The 20,389-nt window shown below is 36.5% G+C and overlaps 2 long non-coding RNA genes across 2 annotated transcripts; one reads left to right on the top strand and one right to left on the bottom strand.

Annotated features, from left to right (window-relative positions):
• Positions 1-3,673: 3,673 nt before the first annotated feature.
• LOC124170354 lies at positions 3,674-4,247 on the bottom strand. Its single transcript, XR_006867444.1, has 3 exons — positions 4,162-4,247; positions 3,824-3,954; positions 3,674-3,712 (listed from the first exon to the last, which is right to left on the bottom strand). It is a non-coding gene; the product is annotated as an uncharacterized LOC124170354 (long non-coding RNA).
• A 5,767-nt stretch (positions 4,248-10,014) lies between these two features.
• Positions 10,015-11,740, top strand: LOC124170463. Its single transcript, XR_006867475.1, has 3 exons — positions 10,015-10,120; positions 11,127-11,243; positions 11,699-11,740. It is a non-coding gene; the product is annotated as an uncharacterized LOC124170463 (long non-coding RNA).
• The last annotated feature ends 8,649 nt before the right edge of the window (positions 11,741-20,389 follow it).

Here is a 20,389-nt window from a genome sequence, read left to right as displayed (position 1 = left end):
CTAGAGGTTTACGTACACAACAGGGTTATCATAAAAAAATGAGGTATTTCCAACGATGAGTGATATATTATGGAGGTGCATTGCATTATTTTAAACAAGGATATTTAACATGAACTTAAGTCATTCCACATTTATGAAATTTTTTACTCTTTTTCATATTTAAAGACCATAGATGAAATGTGACCAAGTGGAAGCCATGAAGTATCTCTTGGACACACTGATTGCTACATGAACTATCACTAATTGTTCCTTCAACGAAGTCATTCTCAACTAATACTTAGAACAGCCCACGAACATGGTCATTAAAATAAAATTGCTAAATATCGAAAAAATATCCTAGAAAAAAGACTTTCCCGTTCAAGTAGTTCATTGCAATCTGTACGACAATTATTTTTTCATGTACTCCAAATTAAATAAACAAAACGGATCTATAAAAAAACCACATTTCATCAGTAAATAAACCTCAAAAAATGGGGGCAAATATGATTCTGGAAATAACCTAAGCTTTGAGTGTAACACATTTAAAAACAAACAATTTTCCATGTACTCAATATTAATTAAACAAAATGGATCAATAAAATAAAACGCATCCCATTCTCTAATCCATGAGTCCAATTCCAAAAAAAACTTATATGTACAAATACTAAGCGTTTCCATAAAAGAAGACAAAAAAATATATCACGAGAATCAAATTCATCACCTCATATTTTTTACACCTGTTTAAACCACACATAAACATATACAAGTTATTGAGTGAATGTATGAACGACTTTAGCAGACCAGAATGGAATGTGTACATATGCGTTGACCATATCAGAACAGGATCTATTTTCTATTCATGCATCCACACAAGTTGTGTCGTTACACAGCGCATTTTTGTTTACATTCATGGGTATATATATTTATATAATAACTAGTACAGGTAAATGCATGGAGTAAACAGACCTTTAAGCAAGAACGGTAAAGCAACGACATATACTGATTTTAAAAGCACTACAGAATTTAATATGCCCTGCGAGAATTATGAGGACTCTTGCATAGGAAAAACATCTAAATACATAAAAAATAGTATTTCACAGCAAAAATATCTCTTAGAAATAACATACCTATAGGAATGAGCCCATTTTCCCCCAGCAATAAATGTAAACCACACTTTCATTTTTGACAGCACCAATATTATGTACATAAAACGTTATTAAACAAAAAATTATTTGAATAAACATTTTTATACGCGAGCACATAATTTTTTTGGTAACCATCTGACATATATAATGTTAGAAAATAAAAGGGTAATTATGCATTTTCCGGGCTCCCGTCTTTTTGCGATTTTTTTTCGTCCAATACATTCATAACAGTGTCCTGATTACGAAAATGATAATTTTTTGTGGCGGAAAAGCCGGGAAATTATCAAAAAAGTGAAAAAATCGGAGAAAACAAATTCCATATAAAGTGGTCATTTGAGTACTCAAAATGTTTGTAATATTATGCCAAACATATTCGTGCAAATATTTTTTAAATCGAATGTAAAATAAGCTCATTATTACGAATTACGAGCTGGAACTACTTTCTGGTACTGCACCGCGCGCAGCGATTCCTCGCGTACACCGCGAAATGCGAATAAGCCGAGGTGGGTTTGGGTTGGATCAGGGCAAGGTTTTCACGTTGAAATCACCGTATTTCGGACTTGTATCACTTTCCGGGCACATTTACGGGCTGGTCAACTAGAAAAAAATATCCCTCGAGTTGGTCCAATACATAAAAAAGTGGGAGGTAGAAGTGGGTAAATCACTTTCCGGGCACATGCACGGGCTGGTCAACTAGAAAAAATATCCCTCGAGCTGGTCCAATACATAAAGTGGGAGGTAGAAGTGGGTAAATCACTTTCCGGGCACATGAACGGGCTGGTCAACTAGAAAAAAATATCCCTCGAGCTGGTCCAATACATAACAAAGTGGGAGGTAGAAGTGGGTAAATCACTTTCCGGGCACATGTACGGGCTGGTCAACTAGAAAAAAATATCCCTCGAGCTGGTCCAATACATAACAAAGTGGGAGGTAGAAGTGGGTAAATCACTTTCCGGGCACATGAACGGGCTGGTCAACTAGAAAAAAATATCCCTCGAGCTGGTCCAATACATAACAAAGTGGGAGGTAGAAGTGAGTATCGTATTTCGCGGTGTAATCGAGGAATCGCTGCGCGCGGTGCGTTACCAAAAAATAGTTCCGGCTTGTAAAACGTGGTAATGAGGTTGTTTTACATTCAATTTAAAAAATATTTGCGCGAATATGTTTGGCATAATATTACAAACATTTTGAGTACTCAAATGACCACTTTATATGGAATTTTTTTTCTCCGATTTTTTCGCTTTTTAGGTAATTTCCCGGCTTTTCCGCCACAAAAAATTATCATTTTCGTAATCAGGACACTGTTATGAATGTATTGGACGAAAAAAAATCGCAAAAAGACGGGAGCCCGGAAAATGCATAAATACCAATAAAAGAGTTATCAAATCAAATGAAAAAGGTTACAAAGCAAATATAAAAAATGCATTCGTATATAAAATTGTAACATAGGAACAAACGGGTGCAGTAAATAGCCAGGTGTGTCAAATTACTTTTCTCAACTTGTTTTAAATATTTAAATCGATATGTTGAAATGCCTAATGTGATATTTTTTGTAGCTGAATTATTCTGTTGTAAAAGCAAAGAGGAGGTAAGAAGCAAAGGAAATACATTTAAGAACATGTTCATCAAAATTCTTCACGTTCATTGATATGTGTTATAAGTTGGTCATTGGTAAATTCAAATTACTCACTTTCATGACTGATTGAATTGTAAACACTTGGTTCTACCAAAATAGCGACTTCGGTCGTCGCCATTGAGGCACCAACTGCGAGTTAATTGATGCCTCGTCAGGATTCGGAAACACTATGCGGGAAATTGGACTTTTTTCACTGCTCCGTCGATCATTGGCGAGGTCCTTTCATAACATTCAATATTGTTAACTAACAAATTTAGTGCTACATTAAGTTTTGGTCTCTAATAAGAAGTGCTTTTCAGTTAATTTTTCATGTAATACATTGATGCAGACACTAAGCATTAAGGCCTGTTTACACGATGCATTAACAGGTATGAGATAATGTACGTTTTCGTGAATAATTTTTGTGAACCAGAATGGTACATGCACGAATGGATAAACCAAATAAGAACAAGTTCTATTTTCTGTGCATGCATTCGCACAAGTTGTGTGGTTACACGGTGTATTTTGGCGTTCATACTTTTAGACATTAACGCGTACGTGTTGAAGTACCGTGCAAACAAATACATTGCCCGTCGTATACTTCGTAATCGTTTACACAATTAATTACATTTTCAAGTTATTACTATAATCTGTTGAAACCACAAGTACAAACATTTATCAGAAATTTCATTCCAGTCTATATGAACTTTAAACGATTAAGTCCGGGCTACACGGTAAGTTAACACGAACAAGTTAATATCTGGTTACGTAAATGATTTCACATTATTTGAAAGTTACACGAGGCTTCCAATGAAATTAAATAAGATGCACTCACCCTGAGGTTATTTCTACACGAAAATTTGGTCAGTTCTGCGTCCGATTCATGACAAATATTTCTGAAATCATTGACTTCGATGAGCTTTTTCAAGCACAGTGGGCATATAGTGGCAGGCAGGCCATCTCCAACAGCAACCTACGAAAGGAATGAAAACATGTGCGCAAGAGATTTCAGACTTGCTATGGAAACATGCCCATACCACGGAATAAAACAATAACTAAGGACATCAATAAAACCCTCACTTACTTGTAAGTCAACAAAATCGCCTAAGGCATCCTTTCCAGTTATATGGCTTCCATCAATTGAAAAGAATATGTTGTAACAATAATCATTTTTCTTCATGCAACGTCTGCACGGAGTACCCTCAGAATTCCTTTCTGAAGACTCAGATAAATTCCCAGTGGTAATACACATATTTTCAACGCAATAACTCATTCTATCTGTAAAACCAGTTCACTCCCCAAACAAACCATCCACACAGCACTCAGTTATTTACAAATTTCTAATACATTACGTTCATTTCTATGACTTATGCCAACGCAAAAACTTGATAATAATAATGGAAAAGTGCATGAAAAACTCACATTTACATAGGACGTCAAAAATAAATCGCATTTCAACAGATAGACAGCAAATACCACACACGAACTTCATGCTCATTGACGCCCTAAAACTTAACTGACCAGGTAAGCAACGATTACCTTACAAACCTGGACTTCGTTTGCGTATTGCACCGCTAGAGGATTACGTATACAAAAGGCCAAAAATCGAAAAATGAAATATTTCCAACAGTTAGTGATACATTGTGCTTGTTTATTGCATCATTTAAAAAAAAATATTTTTTATTTTTTTAAGTTCTACATTAAAGAATTTTGAACTCTTTCTCATATTTAAAGACTGGAGATTTAATCTGACCTTGTGGACGCCGAAGTTGGGCTTTAATTTCGTTTTCGGCCAGTTGAGTGAATAACTTTTAACCAAACATTTTTACACTACAATTTATCGAAAATTTGATGAATTTTAAATGAAATGGTCCTTTATTTTTTGAAATGGAAAGAAAATACTCTTCAAACACGGGTGTTTGGCCTGCACTATAGCTGTGCTATTGGCGGATAAAATAGTAACTAGAAATCATCGGTTCTATACTGAGGTTGAATACATGTGACAAGTGAACGTTGTGGCGTTGTGGATTAATTTTGTCGTGAATGCCTGTCCAAAGACTACATAACATGTGTCATAAATTGTTGAAAAATTTCTCGATCCATACTATTGAGTAGTGATATATCTTTCCGTCGATTCATCATTTGTTGGATTCTGTGTTCCTTTCGTTGAGCATTCTTAAGTATTTTATTTTCACTCAGCATCTTAGTCAATGTAGTTTCCTTGTTGGAATTTGTGATCTTTGTCAATACTGAGTAGATGATTTCTTTGACGATAAACCTGATTTAAAAAGTGAATAAGAGTTTGAATCGAAAACATGAGTCGTACCATCGGGATTTTCACGGAATCTTCAGATAGGAATCCAGAAATAGACCTTTGCAGACTTTGTAGGAAAAATCATGATTGTTATTACAGCATATTCACTTCGAATGTAGCATGCAAAATAACTGTAAAGGATGCCCTATATGATTTAGTTGGTTTACAAGTAAGTAGCACATCAAATTCACTTCAAATGTAACAAAATAACTGTGAATAATGCCTTACATGATTTTGTCGGTTTACGTGTAAGTGTGTTCGATTTTATGACAATGGTGCTTACTTCATTTTATGATTTAATTCCAAACTGTTGATGTTCAAGTTGTTTATTAATACCTCAGATTGCTGTGGGAGATGGCCTGCCCACTACCATGTGTCCACCGTGTTTGAAGAAACTTACGGAATTCAGTGTTTTCAAGAAGATTTGTTTAAAATCAGACGCAGTTCTTAGAAAAAGTTGCATCAGGGTGAGTACTTATCGGAATTTCTTATTTGAAGACTGGTGTAGTACAAGTATTGCAGAGTGAAAGGTGAAACTCTTTGGTTTATGTCGACAACAGTAGGAATCAAGAAAGATACATTTTGCGAATCGGTTTACGGTAAAGTGTAACAAGTCCAACTTCCCGTTAATGGTTTTTCCCTATCCGTCAATCGTTGGCAAGGTCCTATTAATGTTGCTGTTGGTGTTACAATGGCGACGATTGAAGACATTTTGTCTTCTAGTGAAATTAAGTGTGTGTTAAACTACGATATCCAGGAAAGAATGGCATTCAAACTCACTATTTATCAACTCAAAAAGGCAATCTACCCACTGCGCTATACCACGCTACATTTTTAAGTATTTGATTAGGTAATCGGAGCATGTTAAAGTGAACAAATAAAATCCCTGACGATTTGCTGCTAAAGATTGAAGTGTCAGAGAACCAGAAATGATGATGATAAAATAAAATAATTAAACCTGTGAATTACCCAGAAAATAGTTTGTCAATGCGTTGTCATATAAAGTCACATGTACACGTAAACATAATATCTTTCTTTTGGTCGGAGCATCTTCCTCACCTTTAACTACGATCTCATGAGGCTATGGTTATGTATAATTTAAAATAGTGAAAGTCCGGAAAAATTAACACAGAAAACATTTTCATCAAAAATGTAAAATTAGAAAGAAAATTAGGAAATTTGATGTGGTGTATCTTTTCTGTATTTGTTAAGTTAGTTTTTATATACTATTTTCCAATATTGGAATATAATTTTCATATTCGCATCAACTTTGATTTTTTAAATCACAGCATATTTGGCTAAAACCATTTCTGTTAGTGGCTTTGTTAAAATTATTCGCATTTGTGCCTCTAAAAACAGTTTTTTTAAACAATCTTTTGGATAAACTATTTTGTTTCTAAAAAAATACATTATAAAACTTGTAAGTTTTCTACAAATTTTATGGTTAGCAAGTTTAAATATGACCTTAGCATAAATATGTTCATAGGTTTCCTGTGTTAGGAAATACATTTTGAAGTACTCAGATGCTTATCCTTCATAACAGTCTTCAAAATCTTTGCAAAGAATATGGCATGCTCAAGAATTCTCAGATTCTCCTACTCCATCATGGCCGACATTTCTATTTCGACGAGATGTCCAGGTGCCCTGATGAAGATGGACAACTTGTACATCAAAACTTTGGCTGGTTGTAAGATAGAGTTGGAGAACCTGACCCAGTGGAATTCCCATGTAACCTTTAATGAATCTATACCCAGGGAAAACCTGTGATAATTCTTTTTATGATATGCATGCCGGGGAAGGTTATTGCATTCTTAATTTTTTTTTGGGCTATCGACGTAAAAAAGGGTTATGAATTCATGCTCAGAGTAGCTTAATTCTTACAATCTATTTTGATGTCTATTCTCTTGAAACCATTTTTTATTTATGTATGATCTTAGATTTTCCCGGCGTATCAGTTGCAGAAAGGTTTCTCGGGTTTTCCACTGGTTGATGTCGTCCATGTCTCCCGACGTTTCGATCTGCGACTTGCTGATCATCCTCAGGGGATCTTCCGAATGCCGTTCTTCAAAAATTTTCAGTATATATACACTTCATCCGAGTTCAGGTGTAACCTGATTGGTTCACGCTTGTTGAGGTTTTCCCGCCATTTTTGTCGTATATAATAGACTTCATTATTGGTCTCCAAGCATTGCTGATTTGGAAACCAGTGTCCCTGTTGAAGTTGTTGCGGTTGACGCGGATCTGAATGGCTTCCTTGACAAGGCGGTCCCAGTAGCCATGTGCTCGGCATAGCAGTTTCGTCTCCTTCCATTGTATGGCATGATCTTCATTGATGCTATGCTCCGCCACTGCAGACTTTTCCGGTTGGGCCAGCCGTAAGTACCTCTGATGTTCCTTCGTTCTGGTTTCAATAGTCCGACTGGTCTCTCCAATGTATTTCTTTCCACACTCGCATGGAATTTCGTAGACTCGGACTGAAGACACTCGCATGGAATTTCGTAGACCCTCGGACTGAAGACACCAGGAGTCTACGAAATTCCATGCGAGTGCGGAAAGAAATACATTGGAGAGACCAGTCGGACTATTGAAACCAGAACGAAGGAACATCAGAGGTACTTACGGCTGGCCCAACCGGAAAAGTCTGCAGTGGCGGAGCATAGCATCAATGAAGATCATGCCATACAATGGAAGGAGACGAAACTGCTATGCCGAGCACATGGCTACTGGGACCGCCTTGTCAAGGAAGCCATTCAGATCCGCGTCAACCGCAACAACTTCAACAGGGACACTGGTTTCCAAATCAGCAATGCTTGGAGACCAATAATGAAGTCTATTATATACGACAAAAATGGCGGGAAAACCTCAACAAGCGTGAACCAATCAGGTTACACCTGAACTCGGATGGAGTGTATATATACTGAAAATTTTTGAAGAACGGCATTCGGAAGATCCCCTGAGGATGATCAGCAAGTCGCAGATCGAAACGTCGGGAGACATGGACGACATCAACCGGTGGAAAACCCGAGAAACCTTTCTGCATTTTTTATTTGTTTGGATAACATTTTTTTGAACTAATTGCGTGATATTTGGAATGGGTTGCTGTTTTAATCTGTGGATCAATTATGTGCAATGAGTTTGGAGTGTGTTGACAGAAATATTTTCTTAGTGCATAAGAAATAATTAATGTTTTTTGCTGATCTTTTTGGAATACATTTGAGCTTACGCAAGTAACTGTGGTGATAAACTGTTTCACGTAACTGTAGAGATAAAGATTTAGTTCATGATGTGTATTTATTTTGTATTTTAATGGTTGATGTGATCAATAACTTATAATTGTGGTTTATTAGTAAGGATCTGCCCACCCTATGATAGAAATGTAGCTATTAGAATATCTTATGGGTGTGGTGTAAAAGGAAGGATGTTGTCCATTGCTAGCTGCAGTTTTTCCCCATCATTGTGGCAAAGATTGAATACTGGAATGGTTTAAGTGTTCATCTTTTGAGGTTATGCATGAATGAAGCCAAGGTATTCATTAGAGTACAACTGCTGATCTGTCAGACCATGTAATATTGAATGCAACAAATAATAATCAGATGATTCAATGTCTGGGGAATTTGGTCTGTGCGTTCGGCACATTCATTTCAGTGTTTCCAGTGAGGTTTTAATGTTTAAAGTTCTTGGCTTTGTAATGTGAGGTTGAGCATTTCATGCTGTAGAATTACTGTTGAATCATTGGGAACACAACTTCCTTGCTTGACACTAAATTCCCAATGCATGCAATCCCTTGGAAATGGCTTGGTGGGCAACTCCAAACACAAAGCAGTCTCTTCTTGAGTATGGCATTGATCACTGAGCAATGTCTCCAATTTATTTTATCAGAGGTTTTTGCCTTTCTACGCCTAGACAGTTGTCATCATTGAAATGATTGTCTTTGAAGAAATGATACCAATTTTGTAACATTGTTTCTCTTTTAGCATATCTTGGTTAACTATATGGTGCTCTTCTCTCAACACTACGTATCTAATGCCGTGACATATTCATCATGGTTGTTGTGCAGTTTGTTTACCTAATGTCGAAGCTTGAGATATGATTATTCTGGTGGTTCAGAAGTGACCAGCAATCAGTGCTTTAGCCATCTATTGACAGGCAGTTGGATCTTTGTTTCAAGCGTAATACATAATTGCTGTGTAATTGGTTTTGCATGTTTTAAGGATAATAATAACAGGGTAATTTAAAAAAAAATGTTTCATGAAATAGTTTTGGAAGAGAAGATTATATTGAGGCCTGTTTTCTTTCTGCATAAATATTACACCCTGTATTCTCTTCCAGAATTTATATTTGAATATTAACAAGAGGTAAGAGAACATAACAAATACATTGAAAACATACTCCACATGTTTTTTCCCATGATTCTACTGTCGAGAAAAGGAAAAATAGTGATTTTGGCCTTTTAACAGCTACTACTACGAAAGTGATAAATGCAGAAGCAAATGGAGTGCAAGAATAAGAAACTTGATGAATTCATTTTCTTAACTGCAAAAAATTGAATCTTAAGTCCCGCTTTTGATTTCTCATGATTTGAAAAAAAACAGAAAAATGATGCATCTAAATAAACTCCATTCTCTGTCGTGTATTATGCTGTGAAGGGGCAGCTTCCATGGCCCCTAAGATAATTAGAAAAGACCCTGAGTTAACTTGGAATATCAAAATGTTCCTGTCATTTTTTTTTCAGTTTGCGCTGTAGCTTTTCAGTATTTGATTAACAGGCATGCAGAGACCAGACTATTTTGATATGATAACAGAGGCAATATGTTTAACATTCTTCTTCTAAATGATTTGAGTATCCCATGTATGTGTTTTTAAAGAGATAAAGGTTTATCCATGTTACTTTTTCTGCAGAGTTTTGAAGGAGGAGGGGCAGATGATGAGGAGTCGGAGCCTTGTGTGGAGACTATGGACTGCATTCAAGATGTCATTGAAAACACTTCAGAGTTCGCATGCTCAGACAAAATGACTGAAGTATACTTTCCTGTCCCATACTGCTTATTGCCCAGGGACGATAATTTGGTAAGTTATATTCTCATTCACTGTGAAAACTGAGTCTAATCACCTCCAGTTTTACAAATTTCTCGGTTGTATGAGGAATGGGGGTGTATCTGTTATAAATTTAAGTGTTTTTGTGGGAAGTCACTGGCATAATGCTACCTTCAGATGCTATTCTTTATAGTAGTGACACATGAGGCAGGAAGTGGAACCACACAAATATTTTCATGCCAGTCAATAGCAGTTGTACAGCATTGATAATCTGTTGACAGAAATGTCTCTTATCCCGTGGAGTATAATTTTGGATACACTTGTCGAATCTCTGTTCAAGCCATTAGTGGTGGCTATAACAAGGCTGTGTCTCATGATTGCCCTCTGTTTGTTCAAGCCATCATCCTCCATTATTTCAACTGAGGAACCAGCATTAACTATTGTGAATCCTTTTTATAAGCCTAGGTGAAGAAAGGATGAAGGCAATTCAATGTACGGTGGAACCTCGACGTATCATTCCCACTGTTGTGCCCTTACTGTAAGTGGCCAATACTCTCATTCTAACTATGTGATGTTGGTGGCGTAGCTCTCCCCTCCCTAGTTGAGCATTTATATGCTGAAGTTAGATCTGTGAGTCGCAAGAATTTATGAGTATTTTGCACTGCCAAAAAATATCAATTGTTGTTGATGTGAACTGTTCCTGATTATTTTTTACTCAATTTCTGCTGCTGTTAGGTACTCAAAGTTTTGAAACATTTTCCACAATTTTTTATTTTAATTTAATATTATTATTGTTAGATTTATAAGAAATTTTTTCTAGAAGATTTCAAGTTTTTTTTTTTAATCAGTGCTCTTATAGAGTTTAATGTCAAATCATTTTAAAATAATTATAATGATTTTGGCCAGATTGGGTGGCTGCAAGTGTGCAAGTGAAAGAGAAGATTTTATTATCAAATGATCTTATTTTGTTTAGCTTTTTTGTGCGGAAATGAGGTTTTTATTGTTTTGCCTTCGAGTGACACCCATTTTTCTCTTCTAGTGTCATGTGAAAGAGGAGAACCAAGATCACCTCAGTGAGGAGAATAATCCTGTGCTCTACACAGATTCAGCTGGAATTTCAAATTACGACTCGGACCCATTGATGACTGATGAATTGGTGAGTTAACTCTCGCCTTGTATAGTTCCTTTTTTCTAGGGCACAATGTCTTTCTGTTGTGGAATATTGGCAACACCTCTGAGTAGAAACATACAGCATTTTCCATATTTTTTAGAAGTCAGTGCTCATGGCCTTGTACCCCTTTCGAAATTAATTTTAATGATCGGGGAAGTTCACAACTTAAAAAGTTCTTTATTCCCAAGATTTTCCCAATAAAGTTGTTTCTTATCAAACTATGGCTATTATTAGGTTATTTGAGAATAATAAGGATTTTACTGGCTGAATCATTTTGGTTCATCAAGTTAATCTGTTTTCTACAAAGAAACCAGAATCGTTCATCAGGAATAATTTATTTTCTACGTACACTTTGTAATTCAAGCTATGTTCATGAAAACTATTTCTTCTTGTACCAATTGATTAAAATGGGTATCCATCGTTGTCCCTCTTTCCAATAGAGTGATCGGGTAACGTACAAGTGCACTTCTGTTAAAGAAGATCAAATTAGCGATGATGAAGAAGGACTTCATGTACTCAATGATTGCTCTGATGGTGTCTCAAATAAACTGATGCATCAAGACTCTTCTGGTCAGGTAATAATATTAATGTACTTTATTTTTTTCTGTATCACCATCATAATTTAACAGAACTAAAATTGGTTTCATGCAACCCCCAATTAATATCTAACGTCTGCTTATCTTTTCATGTATATGGCCTTTTTTATATCCTTAATAACCTGGCCAATGAGAAACATACAGAACTATTATTTTCCCTTCTTCCTGTCCACCTCTCCTTTTTGTCCGACTATTGTATTTACAAGGCCATCACATCTAATGAGGTGGCCAATTAAGATAAGTTTTTTAGAAGACTTCCCTTTCCTCCCACTCTTCTTTTTACTTCCTTCTTTTGTTTTCATTTTTTTATCTTCGAAGATCTTCTGTAGAACACATTTTGAAAGCTTCCAATCTTGACTTTTCTGCAGCTGTCCATTTTGAAACCTGGCTACCATTTTTTACTATGCTCGAAATGTAGTATCAGATATACTGTTTCCTTATTTAGGTGTTTATACTCTCAATTGTAGGAGAGTCTTCTTTTTTCTAGTGTTCTCTGTGCCTGTGCTATTATGCTGACTATTTATTTCTTGCTTCATCATCACTGGTAACTAAGCTTCCTAAAGCATAATATATCAGTCTGTTTGTAAGAATACAATGTCCTTAAAAATGACAAAGTGTATTGTAACCTTCATCAGTGGTGGAGTTTTATGTTGAATTGTAGAAATTATCATTTGTAGTCTATAATTTTTTATTAATTAAGTGCATTTACTCCTAAAACAATTTTATATGCTTGAAAGCGCAGTCTAAATGTTTTGTGCAAATAAGTTGTGAAGGACTCAGTGTTTTCCGGGCAAGCTAATGTTGTTGCGTGGAAATATACATCATAAAAACTTAATTAAGTCACTGGATGTAAAAATACCTCAAGAAAACACCAATTATTAATTTTACATGTAGAGAAAAAATCTTCATATTTACTCATTGAAGTTATGCAAATTTTGTCCTATTAGAAATTAATCCAAAGATTTCTCTTTTTTGTTAACTGAAAATGGGCGTCAGTTGTATCTCGTCTGAGTAAGTTTTTTTGGTCAAAATCCTTGATGTCTCTAAACCAAATTATAAACCAAAATAAACTGAAATTATTTTCTGTTTTTGCCCCTTTTTATTTTCCGTGAATGAAAGCTATTACGTATGGCCTCTGGATTCTTATACAAAGTGTTCCCATAATATAAGTTTCTGTTATAATATAAGATGATATCTGGAGAATTACACCTCCAAGAACTGTTGCCCAGAGGATAATGACGTGGATTTTTCAGGAATTTTGCAATGAAAATAAGAAGCATTAGGAGTATAGTTAAGTGGTAAGTTTAATAACAAGTATAAACATAATCAATTCCTGACATTAATTACCTTGCCAGATAGTATGAAGATATCCATTTGAAACTAACTTTTATTTTATGCGTGTGAATAATTCTAAAAGCACATCTATGTTTCTGTACCTCATTTGCTAATGATGATGATTGGGGATTTATTTGCAGCCCAATACCTTAACTGCTTCCCAAGGTGAAAAGGTGGAAACTCAGAGTAGGGGAAATATTGTGGCAGACCTTGACTTGACGCTGATTGGGGCAAAGAAGGAACTATCTCCGGAGGAGAATGCCCAGGTATGTACAGAATCCTAGTAATGGAATGTAATTATTTGTTGAAGGAGATAGAAGGTAAAAATCTAAACGTTTGTCATTGTAAATCATAGGAAATTCTGCTTTTTACATAGATTCAAGGTAACCCATTCGATTCAAAGTAATTAATAATTCAAACAAGTTATCTTATCCTAATGTAAGCAGTTTTTTTCCTAATGTTGTTCATTTGTTAGTAGTTTTCTTGCCTTATACATTACTATATAAAATCCTGGGATCGATAAACTTGACCTTATTAGCCCTCCAGTGGGGAGGTGGTGCACCTTGGTGGTCCGAAGTATTTCATGCGTGTGCTGTTATTCATGTGATGGCACATTGTGCCTGTGATTTTCAGAAGCTACCCATGATTTAGGTGTCAAAAATCTCACATAGTTGCTTGTTAGTTACTGGCTCATGCTTAGCGTTAAAGCTCTAGCTTTACGAGCGACCAACCTTAACTTTTTTCCTCCGGTGAATAAGAAAGAGCTGTAATCCTGCAATGTAGGAATGTGGATTCCCAGTGGTGGTGTTTATTGAAAGTACACTAACCCTTCTTCAGTATTCCTGTTCTCTTTGCTACTCTGATGCACGAGTATTTACAGGCAGTGTAACCCATTCAATTGAAAGTTACAAAGAACTGAAACAAGTATTCTTATCTTAAAAGCAGCTGTTTATTCATTTCTATGTTGTACGTAAGTGTTGTAGTTTACTTGCCTTATATGTTAGTATTTTAAATCCTGGTATCATATCTCATGAGGATGTTTATTCTACGACATGACCTCCTAGGACTGATAAATGATAGCTCATTAGGAAAACCACGTCTCAGATTTCAATCAAACTTTTTAGTATTGTAGTCCATCTGGAGTTGTCCACAAATCACCCCCATACGGAATTACATAACCAATGGTTTTAAAAAGAAGTGCAGTTAAACATTCACAGGTCTATTTCAATCCCATAGAGGTAGGAGCAGTATCCCAGTGTTAATGGTGTTTGGCTAATACCTGGAGGTCCTAGGTTTGACATTCGCATGTAGTGCTCTTTTTTTCATAATTTTTTTCTACTTATCATTGTGCAAAATTTTACTTACAAATTGGTTTGTATTGGGAATGTAAAAATTTTAATGCAAGTTTTAAAATAGCTAAGCATTTAAAGAGAAATCAAACACAACAATAAAAATGGCGTTGCAACATTTTATGAATTTTTGATTTTTTGTGGTTCTGCCTGCCTGATGTTCATCTCTGTCTCCATGATTTACACTGAAAAAAATAGTTTCATGTGTGGAAATATTTTTCTGAAATGCAGCAGCATCAGATTTTAACCCATTTTTTCACATGGATGCCTAGTTTCAATTCCATTATATTTTTTCCTCACCAAAGAAACCTTAATTTGTTTATGGTATCACTTGAATAAAATGACATCAATTGCATACTTAACAAATCAAGATTATATTACATGAAAGGCATAACATGTATCAAAAAATGCTCCCATGGTAAAGGAAGGACATTTATTTTTTAACCCTTAAGCAGTGACGTGCAATTCTTGTTACACTACCAGTGACGTACAGTCTGGGAGACTGCAATAAATCAAAAATTCATAAAATGTTGCAACGCCATTCTTATTGTTTTGTTTGATTTTTCTTTAAATGCTAATGCACCAATGGGCCAATAAGGGGTTTCAACTCCGGTTAACCCGTGAGGCGATCCCAAAAACATTTGGTGTGGTTTTTGAACTCTTTGAACTTTAATGAATACTGAATACCTTGTGCATTGACAGGCCCTCAAAGGTGGTGCGGATACGAATGTATCCGAAGGTGATCTTCCCGAGGATTCGCAGTCTGAGGAATACGATGAGGTGGAGAGCTTCCATCTGATGCTGGAGAGCGATTCGGATGAAGGGGATGATTGCAGAAACAGTGATGCCGGAACCAAGGTGGTGAGTTAGGGATACTCGCTGATGGACACAGTTTTTATAGTAGACCAAGTACAGCAGACTTACGATTATCCGGCTGCAGATTATCCGTGTATGATTTTCACTCTCGCTCAATATTTAATAAAATGAAATGCATTTGGATCCAAAAGTATCCGATCCGAAAGATCTGGCTCCGAAAATCAAGGATCCGATCTGAATCCGGGTCCGAAAAAAATCCTGGATCCGTCCATCCCTAATTAAAAGCATCCCATTTCAGGGTTCCCACTCAACCGTGAAAACCTTAAAACGTAAGTAAGCTGTGAATTTAGTCTACCGTGAAAAAACCTGGAAATAGCCTTGTATATCATCATGAAACGTTAAAAATCTCTCCAAATTTGATGTAGAACTACAATTGACAGATGAAAAAAAAATCGATAATTCGATCATGTTTCAAGGCCGAGTCCTGTGCAGACACTGTCCCCACATTTATCTACACAGGTGTATTCGCAGAGCAGTTATTGGTCCATGTGCCATGACGACACATTGGCCTGTGATTGGAAGACTGGTAACCGGTAAAGTGATCATTAACCCTTGCGAAAAATCAGATACTTCCTTACTTTCCTGCCACCCTACTACTTTCATTTTTACGCTCACAACCTGGCCCTGCATTTTCCTAACAATAGGTTACGTCAGGAGATATAGCATGTTCATTGCTGCGTTTGCCCTCATGGCATCTGTCGCATTTACTAAATTTGTAGTCAATGTTCAGCCAATGATTGTTATGTGAGCAATATTTCCACCCAAAACGGTGTATCAACAGGCGGTGAATTTGATGACAGTCAGACCATGAAAACTGGAAAAACCGTAAATTTTATTATTTAGTTAGAGTTGGAACCCTGCTAATTAAAAGCATGGCGTTACAATTGCTATTAACATCCATGCTTATTGTTTGGCAGTATGACAGTACCGTAGATGATTACAGTGACGGAAATGCCGAGTGACAGAAAAAGAAATGCGTACAAGGAGGTTGTAAATACAGCTGACTCCTGATTATCTGGCTGCGGCTAATCCATTTTGTGGATTATCCATGCATGATTTTCAGTCTTGCTTAATATTTTCCGCGACCTTAAAAAAATTGATGCAAAATCATTGGAATAACTTCATTAATGCTAGGATACACTAAACTTATTATTTCTATTAGAATCTCCTTCAAAATAGAAGCAATAGCAAGCTAGCTGCATTCACGGGAGTACCACGTTCCTCACAAGTTTTCCAAGCCTCACAGTGCGTTACCTTGCTCTGTGATCATGGATACAAGTCCTGCAGCAATTGCAAACAGGGAAACTAGTGTGATAGGCGACTACGTGGTGTGGAGCCTGAGTTTTGAGAATTTCCAAAATCCCATAAGATACTTTTCAATTAGTTTTTGGAATCCTCACGACTTCTTTAGTAAACCTGCTAACTTTCATAAGAATCGGATAAAACTATGGCTGAGACAAATTATTTCCCTCTGGAGGTACAATGCCTCTGGAGACCGCATTCATTGAAAAACTGCAGTTTCACCCGAACTTGGCAGTGAAAAAAAAACTATAAGAGATAGCCAAGAAATATTTTACACTGTTTTATTCCTACATGGAAGGATGAAAATTGCCAAGTTTCATCAAAATTCGATTCGGTGGGTGTCATGCCTGGATGAACTGGCATGGAATGACCCAGGAGGTTTTGAAAAGGCTACCATGGGAATCCAAGGTTTGTAATAAGTCCAGGCATTGCGGTAGAATGAGCTTATGGTGTGACGCACTCTTGCGATGTGAGTAATCACATCTAACCCATCTCTCAGCGGAGCATGTTTTGTAATTTTTATGCATTCTTGTGATCGATTTTCCCAAACTTGAATCTTTTTATCTACATTTTCAAAGACTAATAAGAAATTTGATAAATAAAACATCTAGCGGATATAATCTGCGGAAGACAAACACTTTTTGCATGCAAGGAAGATAAGACAAAGTTAAGAATAATAATGGCAACAATATCTTGAATCAGTTTAAATTACACCTAAGTCTCAGTCACACATTCAAGCATTAGACACATATTCATTCACACTTTAGTATTGAATTGTTACTTGATACTTATCCTACATTTTCTTGATTAAATTTGTTTTTTTATTCTAGCACTTTGATTGACTTTTTTTGCAATTAAGTGTGTATAAATGTGACACAATCTGTGAATATTACACAAGTGAATGTATTAGGGTGGTGTGTAGATATATATCCATGCTATAAATAGGAATCATTTTTTGGCGAGCCCACAAAGCTATTTCTATATATCTGTATCTCTGTCTTTAATGATGCTGATTGTAGAGTCATATGCAGGCACAGGCCTCAACATCTTCCCAAGGTGAAGAGGTGGATGCTGAAGGCACAGGAGTAGGGTGTTGCTTATTTTTTATTTTTTCTCGGATTTTTGATTTCTACCTCTCAAAATATGCTTGGGGTGCAGAATGGATATCCTAAAAATTTCAGCTCAATTGTTTAACATTTAGAGGTCGCTCAAAGAGCATAAATGCAATAACATTAAATTTTCACAATTTTTTTAAGTCACATCATTTTCAGGGGTAACGCACGATTTTACGGCCCTTTAGGGCCTAAATTCGCTCCATTTTAACGTCCGCTAAACAGTTTTCCAGGAATACAATACTCTACCGCTAGCTACAGCTGCGCGTCAAACCCCTGACGGCGAGTGGTCGCTCGCGAGCCGCATTCACGGACAGCGACCGCCTCACGCCCCTCGCGCCTTCCCTAGCGAAAGTCGGCGGAAGAAAGGAGGAGTCGTATAATATGTTGGCGTTTTTCATACCGGGTGTTTGCTGTAGTTTATCCTTTAAATTAACTACATCACTGTTCTTCGAACCTTACATATGAAAAAAAAGGAAATTCTCAGGTTTAAAATCCCCAAAAAATGATAAGACTGAGAACCTTAGATATGAAAACAGTTAGTTACCTCTATTTACGCTTGTTGAATCAATTGAAAATGCTTTTTTATGTTCGCTAATCTCCATTATTCAACGCAATCGTGAACAATCTCAGCAGTGGCCCGGCCCGTCCACTAGCAATTCCGGCGAGTTATGGAATCTTTAATGTTGTTTTTATTTCATCAATCAGCCATGAGATTTATAGAACCACCTAATGACGTCATATGCAAAATAATATTTAATTACTAGATTCAACGAATTAGTAAATATTTCCTTTAGTAGACAGTAACCCCTGTTACTACAACATAGTAGCAGCAAGAACCATTGCTGCTCATCTAGCGTTAACGCACAAGGCATCAAAGATCAGTGCAATTTGGGGTGTAATGAGGATTTTCCTACCAATCTATCTTTTACTTGACAAGTCCGTTGGTTTATCATCAATAGAATTCGTTTCAGAAACATCCTCAGTACTTAAGATTAAAATATAATCATTTCTTAAAAGAATAACGTATCATTAGCAACAATGTAATAACATGAAAAGGGAATCGATAGCGGTTTAGTTTTACAAGGCCTACTTGGTTTTCTGTGTACTCTTTAATTCAGACTTGCTGCGATACTCGTCATATCTTCTCTTCCTCTCTACTCGTCGCGCCGACTTCTCTGCCGCCTCTCTCTCTATTAAGTGCTTCGTTAAGGATCTCATTATTTGGCAAGCCAAAGGTGCTTAATAGTTGTCCCGATAAACCAAGTTCACCCCAACCAGCCAGTTTACAATGCATTTCATATTATGCGCAAAATATATGTGTCTATGATTTGGGTGATTAGTTTTGTTGGTGCAAGCAGAAACTCAAAACTAATACATGTACGGAAGTTTTTCAGAGAGAAAAATGTTTTGAAAACTCTCTCTATAAGCTTAGGATCTTTTGAAGTAGGTGTCGCGGTCGCCTCTGTATTTTCAAGAGCACTTTATCCATATCGTTTTGAATAACTTCCAGAGCATTTACCGCGGCAATATCAAAGAACTGATCCGATTTTTCATTCAATTCCATGTCATTCTTTAGCTGTTTCGTAGATCGCCGTCAAAAATTAACCTTGAATTTTAACAGCTCACTGCACACTGTGCCTCTATTTAATATATTTCCCGTATATCTTGAATTATGTGAATTCTCGACATAATACTCCGGAATGGGGCCACGGACATCATCGTTAGTCTCGTATTTGCATACAATCCTTGTTTCAGGGTTAAGTGGTGGTGATAGAACAACTGCAGAATTTCGCGAATCAAAGTCAGCTTATTTTTCACGAAACAAGCAGCGATAGCTGTTATAGGGACGCCGATGAGGAATACTTCACTAGACTTGCGCGCGATAAACAACATTGTATTTATCAATAGCGTTTCGACTTCGAAATTTTACTCTACGCCATTCAAAATCCGACTGCGATGAGGTTAAAGAAAATGTGAAACACGCAAACTTGGGTAAGAAAACATACACAGTTGTCTCTATACATCATTCTTAATGGTTCCATCTATTCTGCGAATTCATCTCAACGAAAAAGTCTCCAGAATTTATAACAATGTAAAACCATACAGGTTTTTAGGTAACTCCTTTCTTCCACCGACTCTCTTTAGAGAAGGCGCGAGGGGGGCGTAATGCCGTGATCAGTTGACCGTGAATGCGGCCCGCGAGCGACCAGCTAGCCCTCAGGGGTGTGACGCGCGGCTGAGGCTCGCGGTAAAGTATTGTATTCCTGGAAAACTGTTGAGCGGACGTTAAAATGGAGCGAATTTAGGCCCTAAAGGGCCGTAAAATCGTGCGTTACCCCTGAAAATGATGTTACTTAAAAAAATTGTGAAAATTTAATGTTATTGCATTTATGCTCTTTGAGCGACCTCTAAATGTTAAACAATTGAGCTGAAATTTTTAGGATATTCATTCTGCACCCCATAGCATATTTTGAGAGGTAGAAATCAAAAATCAGAGAAAAAATAAAAAATAAGCAACACCCTAAAGGCCAGTCGTCTTCCCATATCAGACCTACATG

The sequence above is a fragment of the Ischnura elegans genome, chromosome 13, assembly GCF_921293095.1.
Source record: "Ischnura elegans chromosome 13, ioIscEleg1.1, whole genome shotgun sequence".
Classification (NCBI taxonomy): Eukaryota; Metazoa; Arthropoda; class Insecta; order Odonata; family Coenagrionidae; genus Ischnura; species Ischnura elegans.
The sequence above is the reverse complement of the archived record's forward strand: the minus strand, read 5'-3'. Positions and strand labels throughout refer to the sequence as shown.